Source organism: Emydura macquarii, unplaced genomic scaffold, assembly GCF_026122565.2.
Source record: "Emydura macquarii macquarii isolate MOO-44397 ecotype Brisbane River unplaced genomic scaffold, CSIRO-AGI_Emac_v2 contig_1119, whole genome shotgun sequence".
NCBI classification, from domain to species: Eukaryota; Metazoa; Chordata; order Testudines; family Chelidae; genus Emydura; species Emydura macquarii.
The window spans coordinates 13,615,009-13,631,312 of NW_027131256.1; the positions used below are offsets into that span (position 1 = coordinate 13,615,009).

A 16,304-nucleotide genomic window follows, 5' to 3' on the forward strand; every position below is an offset into this window, starting at 1 on the left:
TGACAGGGATGTAATGCCATATGCTGGTGATGGCATGAAACTTTGATCGAGACTCATGTGATCAATTCATGGCTGCGCCAGTGAACTGTCTGATTTTGGGCAAGTCGCTTAACCTCTCTGAATTTTATTTGTAAAATTGGAGATATTTTCATACATGACAAGAATTTCTGAGAGTAAATGAAATAATTATGTCAAGCACTTTGAGCTCCTCAGACAAAAGATGGCATAGGCATGGCCATTTATAATATAACAATATGCTATTGAGAGGGTGCAGCCTATTTGCGATCCACACTGAAGAATAAGCTAAATAATCTTCTGGTTCTACTGTGTAGCTACTATATATACTGGAGAGATCCTCAGCAGGTGTAAACTGACATAGATCAACAGCAGTCAATGGATTTTCACTGATTTACATGAGCAGAGGATTTGGCCCATTATTAGGACTTCAGAAAAAGTTAGTGAGCCATTTAAATTGCATAAACTATGCACATTAAAGTGACCTGCTCTGACTCAAATAAATATTTGCAAGTATTGAATAAGTGCTCAATATAAGTAGAGGTGGGCAAATAATAGAAAAAATACTTGTTAAATAATTTATTTGAAGGAAAAAATCACCAAATTCATCAAGTAAATTATTTGGTGAATATTATTCAGCCAACTCTAACTAAACTGAGATATAAAAAGAGATGAATGGACTAAATTCTGTGTTGGCTGCTTTACAGGATTCTGAGTATTGATTTCAAATGCAACTGCACAGGAAGTAATTCAGCACACAATCTGTCCCCTGGATTTTAGAAAAAGACAGCAGTCATTAGAGTTACAGTCAAGAAACAAACTAAGGGTTAAGAAGTGTGCCATCACTGTATACCTCTGGGCCTATTCACCTATCCTTGCATGAGGAATTTATGCACAACATTCAGTGGGGATTTGCAGGGAAAATGTGCATGTCTAGTTCCCATTAACAGGAGGCATGAATTTAAATGTCCTGCATGTTGATGGGAGAATAAATCCCCTTGAAGTGGGGAAGATCAGACTATGAATGATGTTCATAGTTCATTCTTATGACACTAACTAGTCCATTTAAACAGTCAATACACAATTTCCTTCTAGTCATTATATGGCAAACACAGACATCTCCAGCCAGAGGGACACACCCCTTTTCCACATCCCATTTTTCTAATCTTACTCCTCCCCTCTATTTTCTTCTCCTCTTTCAATGTTTGTCTGTCTTTACTAAAAACATAAGGCCAGATTCTCAGCTGTTTAAATCAGCATTGCTTCATTAACTTCAGTGAAGCTATACTGACTTACACTAATGGAGAATCTGGTCAATAGTTTTTTAGATCTTCTGATACCATCCTGCCATTGGTCTGCTTCCTTGTTCTCATTACAGTCTTGTTCAGTCCTCCCAAAGTCTAGTTGATGAAATTAGGGGTAGAGGAGGCAGGGTGAGAATATATCAGATTGGTTGCAGTGGGAGGCGGGGAGGGAACTGTTCTGAATTGCTTGTGTTAAATAAGGGCAGTTAGTGAGTGTGCGTTGATTGCAAGTGACAGTGAGGCTTAACCCTTACAAACAGGGATGGTATTCAGATAGAAATCTTCAAGGAAAATCTAAGGAGCTGACAGGGGTAGGGTTGTTATTCAGCAGGTGGCACTCTTCCCTCTGACTCGGCATTGGCTCAGAGCCTAACCATAGAAGCCAAATTTTCAGCTGGTGTAAATCAGTATAGGTCAATTGAAGTCAATAGAGGTAGGCCAGGGGTTGTCAACAGGAGAACTATGTGGGCCAAATCCAGACCACCAGATGCTTTTGAATGGACCGTGACATCTTTATTTACTTATGTTTTATTATCATCATCATTATTCTTTTCTCTGGAATCTAGGTCTTGACTATACCTTGGCCAAGAAATTTGGACCTTGACCAAAAAAAAAAAAATTAATTACCCCTGAGCTAGGCTGATTTACACCACCAAGCTCAAGATCTCTGACAACATGTTTCAACACCAAAGATCCCATGACGTTTTTTGAGATGAATATTACTTTTAGTTTCTAATTGAATTTGATCTCTGGTGATTGGATTCTGCCTACTTAAATCCTCCCTGCAGCCTCATTTGGATATGGTGGTATTATTTCACTTCCTGTACTACACACTTGTATAATGTTGCCGTGCAATGTTAATCAGATATTGCATGGCATTCTAAAAGTGTCATATGTTACAAAGAGGGGGATGGTCATTTTTAAATGTATAATTTGGAAAGCTATTTAGGATCTTTCTGAAATAAACATAGTCCCAACTCTAGAGAGTTACACAATATCTCTACATCTGTGTTTGTACAGCACCAAGCACAATGAGGCCCTGAGCCTGACTGGGGCCTGTGAGTGCTACTGTAATATAAATGATTAATGATAATGTTAGGGCTTGTCTACACAGAGATAGAATGTGTGGCAAGCTAGGGAATGAATCTACAGCACACTAACTGGCCACACACTAACTGGCCATGTGGTCACAATTACCATGCACCAAAAGTTTTACAGTGAGCATTGACTTACTGTTGTTCCACAATACATCAAAGTGCACAACAGAACTTTTAGTGTGCAGTAGTAAAGACTACAAGCCCAGTTAATGCACTATATATAAAAACCAGGGCATGTCAGGCACTAAGGGCTTGTCTACACTTACCTCCGAGATTCGGCGGCAGTCGACCGGAGTTATGCAAGCTACGCAAAAAACGTGCGTAACTCCCGTTGACTTCTGTGCTGCACGCCATCTTCACTGCACTGCGCCAATGGGAACCGCGTTCCTGTCAACGCAGTGCTACGCCACTTGAGAAGGTGATCTTAATACATCGATTTCTGGATCGACTGAGCGGGTCTTCTCTGACCGCTCAGTCGATCCAGAAAAATCGATCTGACGGTGGCCAATTTGCTGCCGTCAGTGAAGATGTAGCCTTAGTTTCTGTGTAGACAAGCTCTTGGTTATCCATTTAATTTGCTCAGTTGCCTTTTGGTTGACAGCATTTGGACTGTTGCGACAGGGCCAAATACTTTTGTTATCTGGAATGCACTACAACATGGCTGCAGTTTTTATAAAGGTGATCAACAGAGTTATCACAAACTGTCACTGGATTCCACAATGTTCACTTGCATTTTTCTCTTTCCTCCACATGGTTCTGTTTCTCCTTTTTCTTTCAAATCATGTCGGTGGAACAGGTGCTTTGGCTTTTCAGTTCCCTGTAGCGTTGCAGAGAGAGAATATTTCTTCTAAGGCAGTGCTGTAGGGATGTTCTAGCAACCGCAGTTTCCAAATTATCGTTGCCTTAGAAGAGAAAGTGGAATTTTTATGTTTTGTTTTAAGTCCCCTTCTTTTTCTATCTCTGGCTTCAAAATGGAGACTTAATTCAGTGCACCTGTAGCCAATTAGCCATTCAGAACAATGACTATTTCACAGTGATTAGTTGATTTGCCAAAATGAGAAGTAGCTGGGTTTTCAATGGCTCAGTAGTGGTGTATGAAGGAATATCTTCCAAATACAGATTTTTCTCCATTTAAAACACACACATTCCTGTTTCTAAATAAGGATACCTTCTTCTAAAATAAGAATATAATTATTTTGAATTCTAAATGGAAACTCTGAAATGATTTTTTTTTTAATGTCATATGACTATAGTGGGCCAACGTTCTCAGTAAAGACCAATTGCTTTTCTCCTGTTAGCCAGGAATCAAACCTTTTGGGGGCACTGTGTGCTTTGCATTCCTGAGGAAAAAGACACCTTGCCACAACTTCTGTGATACTTTTTGATAAACCTAGTTCATCCCTGCCTGAAAGTTTCAAATCTTTGACTTTCCCTTAGTACAAAGGCTGAACAGTTGCATAGTTCTGTGGAGACCAACAGCAAAGGTTGCAGAAGCAACAGACCTAGCTAGCAAAACAAGAGTTAATTTGACTTCAGTCATATTATTTGAGGAATTCTCTTCTTTTTCTTGACATATGTTAAGGGCAAAATTTGGGGATGAATAAAGTATATTTTCAGAGATGTGATTTTGGTAAGTGGCACACTTACTTCTGAACTGACACCAACCCAATACAAAAGCATGGTGGTGTTGGAGGCCAGCTCCTATTGGGAATTGCAGCTGCTAATCTTGAGAACAAACTCGATCCCAAGTATTTAGTTTACTGCTTCCCTGAGAAATATGTTATGTTTGGAATAACAGTAAGCAATGGGCAAACTTCAACATGCAGTTTTTTAGAGGTCCCTTGGAACCTCCTGAGCCTGCCAAACCAATCTGACAATCTTGAAACAACAGGCTCCATCCTGAGAAATCAGTTTTCTTCTCCCAGTCCAAAAGGAAGTACCATAAGGACTCTGCATGGAGGTGCAAAGACAAATGAAAGAAAATTTAAAAGAAATAATTAACCAAACTTTAGTCGATTTCATCCTTTTGGTTTGGGTTCAATTGCTATTGGGACAAAGGTTCTGTGGGGGTGCTTATTATTTAAACAATTCCCTTTTTTATATATACCATCTTCCAAAGAGGAAAGTGTGAATTCTTACCCAGCACTAGTTAGGAGGGCGGTGTCAGAATTTGAATCTCAGCAGCATGGGAGCAGCAGAAAGAAAACTTTATTTTTCACTCCAGAATCCAGTTTAAGATCCTTGGTGCTCAAGCAGTTCAAGCCCCAGGATGTTTCATGAGCCAAGCTATAGAAATCAGTCTTTTATCTAAGTTGAGACCGCACCAGTGATGATGAAAGTAGACTTGAAAGCAAATCATATTCTCCTTTGTTCTTCCTCAACTACCTGCTTGCTAGTTTCTCTGATCTACATCTGAAAGAAGAGTTTGTTCAAATTCAGTGCAAGATCTGACAAGATAGCAGCAGATCTAAATCCCTAGTGTTACAACCAGTAGATGCAGTCTCAGTTCCCCTAAAGAAAATATCAGAGGAAAAACTGCTTGAAAGTTTTGCAATACTAGTTAGACAAGAAATGCACAAGTTTCATTTCCTACAGGAATCCAACATTGTACGATTTTACTAGCGCAAAACGGAGGCACTCTGTTCATATTTTAGAACATTGTCCAGCCCACTGGATATTTTCTTCAATGGGAGGTACTAAATCACCTTGTGCTGTGATCCCATCATATCTCACAAGCTAACCTGCATTTATCCTGGCTAATATGTGGGTGGGAGATATCTGGATAAAACCCCCACAATGTTATGAGATACTGTTCTGATGGTTCAATAGGTGCAAACTTTTCTGTGATCGAGTGTTGACACTGTGCCCCAGCAGAGTGTGAGGGCCACTCAGCTGTTGCAGACAAAACCCAAGATCCTGAGCACTTGTGAAAGCACTGTAGTTTACCAGACACAGCATACAACCAAGAGTTACTACTGCTTTAAAAAAAAAAAAAAAAAAAAAAGACAAATATTTAATGAACATTTTAAACAATATTTTTGGTCCCCATTTTTCATCAATATATAGCTCAGCTCTAGTCACTATTATTAATTTATATATACATATATAGTTGTGCATGACCTTTTACAATAGAGACAAAGATTGGTTCCTGCCCTGAAGCTCTTACCATCAGGAAAGCATCCCTATTCAGGAACAGCACTTGAGCATGTACTTAACTTTAAGCCAATAGAACTGAAGCACATGCTTAAATTAAACATCTATTTAAGTGCTTTCTGAATAGGGATGAACTTAGGCACATGCTTAAAATGAAAAGAAACCTCTTTTTGGAAAGAAGTCATATTTATTGGTTCCGTCCACCAACACAAATCAAAGTCCTGTCATTGAAGCCCATGTTGCCTCTGGACTGCTTACTCACAAAATTCTAAACACGAGCAGGCCCAAGGAAACTAGATATGTTTGCATTTGTAGCATACACTACATCTTGTCTCAGGGAATGAAGAACAGTTAGTTTCTAGAGGTAGATTCTCTCTGAGGAGACTACTCTGTTGCTATGTTTCTTTACTGGTAATCAAGCACAGTTGTTCTGTCTCCATTGACTTACAAATACAGGAACTACCTTGTATCCTAGCCTCACCCCTCATGAGGTAGATGCTACTCCCTCTTACTGAGGAAGCTAGGAGCTGATATTCATTCAAAATGCAGCTACTAAAATCTTTTGTTTTGCCTGTTGCTCTTAATCACATGACCACTTTCTCTTTGTCTTTTAATTGCTGTACTGCCTTTTTATATTTTTTCACTGCACCTCCAGTCTCCACCTTGAAGTCCTTCACAGCCCCGTCCCTCCCTCGGCCATTCTCTGTCTAGTCTCTTATTTCAGAACATTAACTTAGCATGCCTTCAGTGAGTGAATGTAATAAAAAATAATGGTTGTTTGCAATACTCCTAATCAAGGTATTCATGTTTCTTTCTCCATAGAGCTCTGTAACATCATAAAAAACAGTGGCTTTCTATGACATGGGCATCCCGCACTCATAAGGTCCATTAACTTCATTGCTAGATTACAGCTGGGCAAATAATATCATTTGCAGTGGCAATTCATAGTCATTCATGTCAATGAATAGTCACTGGGCCAGGGAAAGAGAGTGAGACTCTCTCTAAAGCCTAGTGGTTGGTTAGGACACTCATCTGGGAAGTTCAAGTCTCTGCTCCAATGATTATTGAATTATTTAAACACAGCATAACCGCTTCAACAGGAGAGACTGAGAAAGACCCACACTCAGCCTAACCACTGGGCTATGGGACAAGAGTGCAGTGGTTAGGATGCTCTCCAGCAATGTGGGAGATCTGAGTCCAAATCCCTTCTCCCTATCAGGAAGTGGGGGTCTATTGAACCTGGGTCTCCTCTCCCTCACCCAGCATTTTGTGACTCTAGTCCTTTGCTTTTCTAAAATCCAAGTGGAAAAACTCTAGGTTGGGACAAAACATTTTATTTCAATATTACTAAAACATTTTGAGTTTTTTAGTTCAGTCTAAATTATTCGGCAAACCTGACATGAATTTGTGAATAGTTTCAGTTAACCAAATCTGCATTTTTCAGCAAATAAACTTGTATTATATGCAAATGGATTTGTTAGTCTTATATTAAGGTTACAAATTTTACTCTCACAGGTCTGAAATGCAAAATTTAAGATTCTCACAGTAACTGTGAGATATATAAAGGATCCCGTTTTCATATTCATCCCTCTCATATGAGACTTGTGTGTGCATATTTGAGGGTAGGATTGGGCCTACTATAGGATTACATCTAAGAGAATAAACAAAAACTCATGCACTCAATGTCTTCAAATTAAGATTCCTATGAGATTGTGACAGAATACACCCTTGTATTCACACCGTAAGCACTATTGTAATGATCTTTATATGATATATGCCTTGTAATGATCATTTGAAAACTCATAATTTGCTGGTCAGTATTGTCCTAGTCAAATATGTGGGGCAACATTGTCTGTGAAGTTATCAGCTTCTCCTGTATGGGGTTATTAAACATGTTCCAAGACCCCCAAGCCGTGCCCAAACAGAAGTTGACAAGCAGGTCTGTCCTAAATAAAGGAATGTGCACTCTGAATAATATGCATTTAAGCAGTAAACAGAGTCATCAAGCAGGAAGGAAAGATAAAAGAAGTTCAAACAGGTAAAAAAAAACAGCAGGGAAAATCCTTCCGCATACACCCTTTGGCTCCTGGTTCTCGGCTGGAATTTTTTTTTTCAAGAGGGGGACTGCAGCTATAAAAAAGGAGGGACAAACACCCCTCCCTCTGCCTGCCTATCACATCCACTGTACCTGAAGAGACAAAGGAAGCAGGCATTGGATTCTGGGGGAGGGGTCCTGACCTATCGGGTTTGGTCAGTAAGACTTCTCTCACCACATGCTTTCAGTGCTATGCTTTGAATCTAATGTAGTTTAACTAAGGCAACATTAAGCATTTTATCTTTATTTTTCTTGTAACCATTTCTGACTTTTATGCCCCATTACTTGGACTCACTTGAAAATCTCACTCTTTGTAGTTAATAAACCTGTTTTACTGTTTTAATCTAATCCAATGTGTTCAAGTTGAAGTGTCTGGGTAACACCATCTGAGGCAACAAGTTGTGTGCATATTATTCCCTTAAAGGAACAATGAACTTAACATATCTGTACTCTGCAGGAGAGGGCTGGGCAGTACAGGATACATCTTTCTGGGGGGGAATTTGGGACTGGAAGTATATAGGGGTTACCCTGTGGTAATTTTTAAGGCTGGTAAGAGCCAAGTGTGTGGCTGGCTGGCTGCAGTACGAACACACAGACATAGCTGGGAGTGACTTACATGCTGGAGGCTGTTTGTGAGCAATCTAGGCTGGAGGCTACAGTAGCAAGCCCTGGTCAAGGGCACCCCGGTTACAGGGCAGCAGTGACACAGTTACTCAATGGCCTGGATTGTACCTTGGTATATTAGAGAGAGACTTTATATTTTCATTTCCTTGATTTTTTTTTGTTTTTGTGAATGTTTAAAATTGTAACTTTAACATTACTATAAAGCAGGTTTTTGTGATTAATTTTCTTCTTCTCAATAAATAATTAAACACTAAACCATTAATTTCTATACAGACCTTAACTTCCTGTGGTGTTGCATGGTCAAAATTGCATTCAACTATGGTCCCAAGAAATAGCAATGGTATACTGCACCTATATATTTATATTAGTTTACAGTCCTAGAAATAGCAATGTAATTATAAGGTAGTGGAAATTTGGTATTGGTCATTGACTAATCTGTTACCTTCAAACTCGTATAATCGCAAATGACTCTTTTGGCTGATGTCACTCTTGCCCCATATCCTTACGAGTGTTGGGTTTTTTAAAAAAGAAAAAAAAAACCACCTTCTAAAAATAACTATTCTGTGGCCTTGCAGTGTTGTAGTCATGTTGGTCCCAGGAAATCAGAGTGACAAGGTGAGTGAGGTAATATCTTTTGTTGGATCAGCTTCTGTAGGTGAAAAAACAAGTTTTGAGCTACATAGAGCTCTTATTCAACTCTTAAAAAGCTGGGTGTAGCTCAAAAGCTTGTCTCTTTCACCCACAGAAGCTAATCCAGTAAAAGATATTACCTCACCCACCATGTCTCTCTAATTTGTGCATGTAATCACTGTTGTCAAGAGTGATAATTTAGTTATTTGTGCAAGCAAATATGGTAATTTTGTGCACAATTATGCATGTACTTTAGTATGAGCAGTTGTGAGAAGTAGGTCCTTCATGTTTGCCATGTAAGTAATACTGCTTTTCAATAACATGGCTTCTTTTCTTATTCAAAGCAATTTTACAAGACAGAATCCTGAATTTCCATATTCCAGCCAGAGCTACTGAGAAGAGAAACTTCATTCCACGCCTGTAAGTGACTTCCTTTTTTAATCTTTCTCCACTGTTCCTCTTTGATTGTGTATCTATTTATGAAGAGTGAAACAGACCCTAACTTTATCCATTGTTGGTCCTGTGCTGTTCTCTCTGACTGAATGTTGATTTCATAAAAATGATTTATAGTTATGTTCCCTTTGAAGTCAATGGGAGGTTTGCCATTGACTTCACTAAGTCCTAGATCTTTTTGGTGGTGCAGTTTCATGAGTTTTTGCTGTGTTCAACAAGGATGAGATTCTACAACCCTACTCATTGACCCAAGTAGTTCCATTGCTATTCCCCTAAGTATGAACTACTTAACAAGAGTAAGGGTTGCAACACTTGGCCCCAAGTTTGAAGCAGACTAATAATTGAGATATCTACAACATGACAACCAGTCCAGGAAATGCAATTGCACTGGGTGAAAATTCACATTCAGAAATTATCCTAAATTAATGGACTCCAACACACTGCTTTTTTTTTTTTTTTTTTTTTTTTTGTAAAATCCAGTGCTATGCTGAGGTTTAGTGGTGATAAGATAATGGATGCCAGTATTCTAAAGGTTACTGAGCAAGTGTTGAACTTCTCATGAGAAATTTCAAGAGGCCTTTCAGCAAACACAATTGCTTTGCATATGCAGATCTACATGAATGAAGCCCCCTACGTAAACATTGGCTTGGCAGATAGGACTGGCTCCAAAGGAGCTGTTACTATCTCCATGCCATTGATCTGTGGATAACAGGAGCGTTTCCTAATATTTCCAGTGAAGACTTAATTGCATGATTTTCTCTTTTGTCTTGATAACATTGCCACAATTCAACCGATGTGAAGTGTGATTAAGGACACAGAAGGGCGTCAATTCTGATTTTCTTTTCTTCTGCATCTTAAACTATACTATTGGTTGCTAGAGGGTGTGAGGTCAGCTTGTGATCTTATTTAACTTTTCTGCTCTAAAAGCTAGAGGGAGCAGTGTAAGTCATAGATTGAGTGACAAGGCTTAAATTAGATCTCACTGCTGTGAGTTTAAGGAGGGATATTTCTTAATGGAGTAATCTCGAAAGAAGTGAACACTTTTTAAAAAAAGCAATTTCCTTGGCTGGCTATTTCCCATATTCCCTTTGCTATTATTTCAACTGCAGTTGGTGTTTGAATAAAATATGCCCTCACAGACAGAACCTCTCCTTCAATTCCTCCTCAAGTCCAGTCACGACCTGGATTTGCAATTTCAGCCTCTGGCCATGCAGATGAATGTAACATCACAGGTTCAGTGTTATGAACCAATGTCCATTGTGCATGTATGACTCTAATTGATTTTATTAAAATTGATTTTTATACAGCGAATAGAGGAAAGTGTAATATAATGTTTATCCCAATGGGGCCTTGTCCCTGAACGGACACCTTAGGCGCTACAGTAATACAAATAATAAATTAAAATGCTAATAAAAAGGCAAAACTAAGAGAACACAGCCAAAGTTCATGATACATCATTCTGTTAATCATAGAATTGGTGACTTTTGTTTAACAAAAATTCAAGCATACTGTAACAGCACAAAATATTTCAATAAATTGGGTACTTATCCTGATTTAAATGAGGTCGGAGAACAGACAGGCTAATTTTATTTCCATCTATTTTCATTGGAGGGTGCCCCTAATTAAGGTTTGGCAAGGTACTTAAGCACATGAGTAGGCCTATTGAAGTCAAATGAGACTATTCACATATTTAACATTAGGCTTATGCTGAAGTACCTTGCTGTACTTGGAGCCTGTAAAAACTGTAAAATCAAGATTCAAAATAGCAGAGGGCAAATATATAAATACAGAAAGAATTATGAGTTCACCCACCATTGGAAAGAGGGAGGGACCTTAGGAAACAAACATAACAAACCTAATATACTTTGATGATATCCCACAGTGTCTAGAGGTGTGTCATATGGTGCTAAAGGTTTGTGAGCATATAGTGCTGTTTCAAATAGCACTACATTAACGCACATTATGGAACTTTTTAGTTTGTACTAACGGGGTCTAGATGGGCCAGTGATTGTGCAACACATTGGTGCACTTTAGAAATCACACCTCTCAAGTATCACTGCTGCTCCGTGTAGACAAGCCATAAATCAGTCTTTTTCTGAGGCACTGAGGAAACAAAATGCTTCACTTTTACATACTCTTTAGTGTTCTCAAAAAATGAAGACAAGACTTATTGTCACTTATGGGTGGGGGAATAGACCTCTGCCAGAAACAGCCATTTGTTCCTCTCTTTCTCCTGCTTTCATACGGAGAATAAATGCATTGCATCTTTGCATGTGTAAAAGCCCTTAAAGCCCGATCCAAAGCCCACTGAAGTCAAAGGGAGTCTTTCCTTTAGTCAGAAAACAAAACAAAACCCAGAATTGTATTGCCTTTACAGCTGATGTCTCCTGCTGCTTTTCTTTTTTTAATTCTCTGCTTATCATGGATATCAGACAGATGTTGCTGCCTATATTATACTTATCTCCAGATTTACACATGGGGATTCTGTAGCCCTTTCCAACAGAGAGCTGATTCCTCAGGAATATCCATTTTCAGGATAGCTGGCCTGAGGTTTTAGAGTGAAAGCTGTTTGGAAAGCCTATAAGTTGAACTCCAAACTCTCACCTGATTTCATGGTATTTCCAGTCTTCCTCTCACCCTTTGATCTATTACAAAAAATTTTCTAATTATGGATCTTTCAAGTTTGGAGGTGTCTCCTGCTGTTTCTTTGGTGGTGGTGGTCTCATTCTCTACTTGGTACATCTGCTACTCAGTACCAGCAGCTCAAGAGCCCAGAGCACAAAATATTTTTGACAGAGACACAACATTTTCCTCCATTGAGACTGTAGATTTTTGCAGAACATTTAACAATATAAGTGTTAAGTCAAAAATTTCCTCTAAAGAGTCCCTATGAACAACCTCTTCTCCTGCTGGCGCAAGCTGGAACAGTGATCTGTGGTCTAAACCATAAACATTTCACTTTACTATTTTTTGATGCAGCCATGGAAAAGGTGTAGGAGAAGCTATTTTTCCCCTTAAGCATCAGAAGGAAGTTCCATAGGTTTGGGAAGATTTTATGCTCCAAAGCCAGAGCTGCTCTACCATGTATTTGGTCTAGGCAATACAACTGATTTCAGTGCAGGACTGGAATAAAGAAACAGGATGATCTGCAGAAGAACTAGTTTAATATGTATATATCTCTTCAACAGTTAGCAAGCCTGGCAACTAAACCCCTGTAATCAATTCAGACTGTGGAGTAAGGAGGAGCCACCCAGTGGAGTGAGAAGGTATAAAAAAATATTGTCCATGATGTGCAGTTTATAAAATCAAGAGCAACATCTAAGACTCCACAATGTGATGTTGTACTGCAGCATCTCTACTAAGGATTCTCTAACTAGTTTTAGAATTGGAGGCAAACGCTGCTGTTAAAGAGTAGCATTATTACATGTCACTATGTGTCTTTCTACTGAGACCTTCTGATGATTCAGTATTTGAGAAATTCTAATTATCTAATCAAATCACCTGGAAATTGTTTATTGAATTCAGTAGATTCATCCTTAAATGCTTTGGTCATTCTTTTCAAAGCACCAGTGGTAATTTGTTGTCAGTCTAGTTTAATGTACATTGCTGACTGTCTTTGAGGATTATTATTCAGTGCCCTGTGGATAATCGTTCCTAGCAGAAGATGGAATTGTTTGCATTTAAATGGCAGTTTGCTTTGATGTAAACAGTAATAAGCAAGCTGTACAGGAAAATTTGTTCCTGCCTCTCTCCCGTATAGGCTGAACACAACCATAAAAGCTCAGCTGCCATCTATACACTTTCATTTGATAACATCACTCCTCCAGTCTAAATGGTGACTATTACATTTGTGATGCACACGAGAGGCGTATACTGCATACTGTAGTTTTAATTTTCCCAAATAGTGGTTGAATATTTTTATTTTTTTAAAAAAATTATGCCAGATTCTGCCTTGGAATACCCATACACTCACACAGAGATAGAAGTCAAGTATCTGAGGTCAGAATCAAGTCTAGTGTTCTAATTCAGAGCAGCCATCTCTGATAGCATTGTGGTCTAAAAACAAGCTTGATGATGATGTCTTGTGCATGTGCACGTGCACGTTACCTCACTGGCTGCTAGTAAATACTCGGAATGTGTCCCTGTCTCACCCGCTGCACTCCATTCAAGCCAATTTTCTAACAGCACACTTTGTAACCTCCTTCCACATTCCCCTTTAAACCTTCTTTCATGCTGCACCCCAGATTAAAATAATCTCCTCCTTTTGTGTGTCAAAGCTCGACCCTCTTGTCATTCAAAGCCCTCCTTGAAAAAAAAACTTTTCTAGTGGAGCATTTGACTGATAATCCACCAATTAAAGTGAGAGAGAGTGAGGAAAGAATCAAAACAATCTGCGCTGTGGTGAGACTGCCAACCACTGACTGGACCATCCCATCTCTCGTCCTATAGGTGTCTTCATTGTAGTGTCTCTACATCTTAACCTATGCACGGATTGTCACTTCCACCTTTTTTCTTTATACTTTCAGGATAAATGTCCATTCCCTATGAGAGCCCCACAGCAAGAAAAGTCCACAGAACACAGAGTTGTAATGGCCTGTATGTTAAAGAAGAGACACGAGTTGCTTGTATTAAGGGAGACTGCTGGAAACAGACAGGACCCTGGTGTTCCATTTGGCTCTAGCTCCCAGCTGACTAGCAGAGTCTATGCTGCTTACTGTTAGGAAACAAAGTTTTCCTCATTCCTGGCCTGAAGTGTCCATGGAAGGGACCATTGACTACACCACAAAAGTCAAAACCCAAATCAGTTAAAATGAAAAGAATTATTGGAATCTTCCAGGCCAGTGAGACAATAGAACATAAAAGATAATCAAATGTTACACATGTGAGAATAGACTCTGGGAAATGTTCCATTAAGTGGCCCTACAGAATTATTTTTTTTTTTAACTTGACCCACTTCATGATAGTGCACTCTTAGCTCTGTAACAGTTAAAAGCCGGGTATCTTCTTTCTTCTGAGAGCTTGTGAGGAGCGGGACATGCTTCCAAAGGGAATACTCTGTGACTGCAAATTGTCCCTTCTTAATTAAAATTCTCTGAAGGATTTTTCTGGCTGGTCTAAAATAGCATCATTTGCCCTGCCAACTGCAACGATTCCTTCCCTTTTGCTGCAGAACTTCCCTGAGAGAGTTGCTGGGGCAGTCAACAGCAGCTAGTTCATGGAGTGCTGAATTGGGGGCTGGGAGCAGAAGAGGGGGAGTAGTATGGATGCATTGGGCCCCTGTGCAGCTGCTCCAGCCTTCTGTGAATGTCCCACTAGTCCTATGAAGTCTAAGACATCTGCTGGTTTGGAGGGTCATGCTGTAGTCTTGCCCACTATATGAAAGAGTGGTTATAGTGAGAGGAACAGGTGGGCGGAGACCCATATTAATGATTCCACAGTAAAAATGAGTGCTAATGCAACTTTTCCTGGTCCTTCCATGGCCTTGTTTTGTGAAACTGAAAATGTTCCCCTAAATTTGGAAATGCTTTCTCCTTATTTTTATGCTGAGGTGTTACAATTGCAAAGCAGACCTGTTTCTCAAAATACATATAGCATTTTTGTTCCAACCACCCACTCCTTTGCATATCCAAATTATCATTTTTCTGCTTCTTTTTGCATATATTAACTTTTCTTTCAAATGTTTATCTTACGAATTTCCACGTTTAAACAAAACATTTTAGGGTCTTCCAACCTGGAAACATCTCATAAGAAAACCTTTGCATATTTTCTAACTCACTCTTTCTATGCCTTGTAGAAGATTGTATTCAACCTTTCTAGAGAGAGACTCATAATGTCAATGGGCAGGCCACAATTTTCTTAAACCTGATTTATGTTTAAATTATCAAAACCACACTTGTTAACTAAATCAGTTTTATAAAGCGACATAGGGTCTAAAGCCATGATGAAGGCACAGTCTTGGATTAGATAAAAGAGAATTATAATATGAAAAAATGTGTACATATTGAATCTAAAAGAGTATTGCTTTTTTTTTTTTTTATATAATGTAAGAGCTGCCTTATTTTCAATAGTATAGATATTTGGGGTCTAATTCATTTGTGGAGTAATTCTATTAAAGTCAGTAGCTTACAAGAAGGATGAATTTAGCTCTTCATATTTAATATTGTACCAACCAAAGTACAATGCACATCCTGATTTTCAATTACATGGATACATGAAATGAATAATATGAAATAAATTTGCATTTATATAGCACCTTTCGTTGACAAAGGATCTCAGACCCATCTGCAGATAGTCTCATAAAATTCCAATTAAGGATTCTTTTCTGATTATTTTGACTTAAATGCATGTCTCTTTTTAATCAAAAGATTTTTATGCTTGAGTGTATTGACTGTGTCATATTCCAGTCTACAAGCATACAAATTATGAACTAGATTATGCACCCCTGCTCTGATTGGTGAACTTTTACTCCCATGAGCAGACCCATTGAAGTCAATGAGACTCCTCATGTGAGGAAGTACCACTAATATAAGTAAAGACTGTACAGCCTAGCCCTGTAGGACAGTCTACTGCAATGAAGATGAGTTATTTTGCCACCTCCCACATTTTGTCATTGACTACATATATTAGACTTGCTTTCCACCTCAGTAAATCATTATGCAGATCCACCTACATAATCTTCACTCATTCTGATTTTTCATCAACCAGTTGACAGAAAACTGAAACATGCCATCAAGAAGGATGTCATCCTAAAAGAGAGAGGATTCATTTCAGAAACTTATGCTATTCCTGGTGCTAATCTGGCTTCTCTTTCTCTTGCTATGGTGGACATTGTTACTGTCACATATGCTGTGTCTGACTTCCTGCACAAAGGACAAAACATGACATTTTTACAGACCCCTTTGTACTTAAGGAAAGGGAGCCCCATCTCCTAAC

At 38.8% G+C, this 16,304-nt stretch overlaps 1 long non-coding RNA gene across 1 annotated transcript in view; it reads left to right on the plus strand.

Annotated features, from left to right (window-relative positions):
- The window catches only part of LOC137151777 (uncharacterized), a 54,079-nt gene extending 39,615 nt beyond the window's left edge, over positions 1-14,464 (plus strand). The window contains exons 2-4 of the long non-coding RNA XR_010919356.1: positions 9,263-9,338; positions 12,560-12,637; positions 13,898-14,464. This is a non-coding gene — a long non-coding RNA (uncharacterized lncRNA). The remainder of the gene's footprint in view (positions 1-9,262; positions 9,339-12,559; positions 12,638-13,897) is intronic.
- Positions 14,465-16,304: the final 1,840 nt, after the last annotated feature.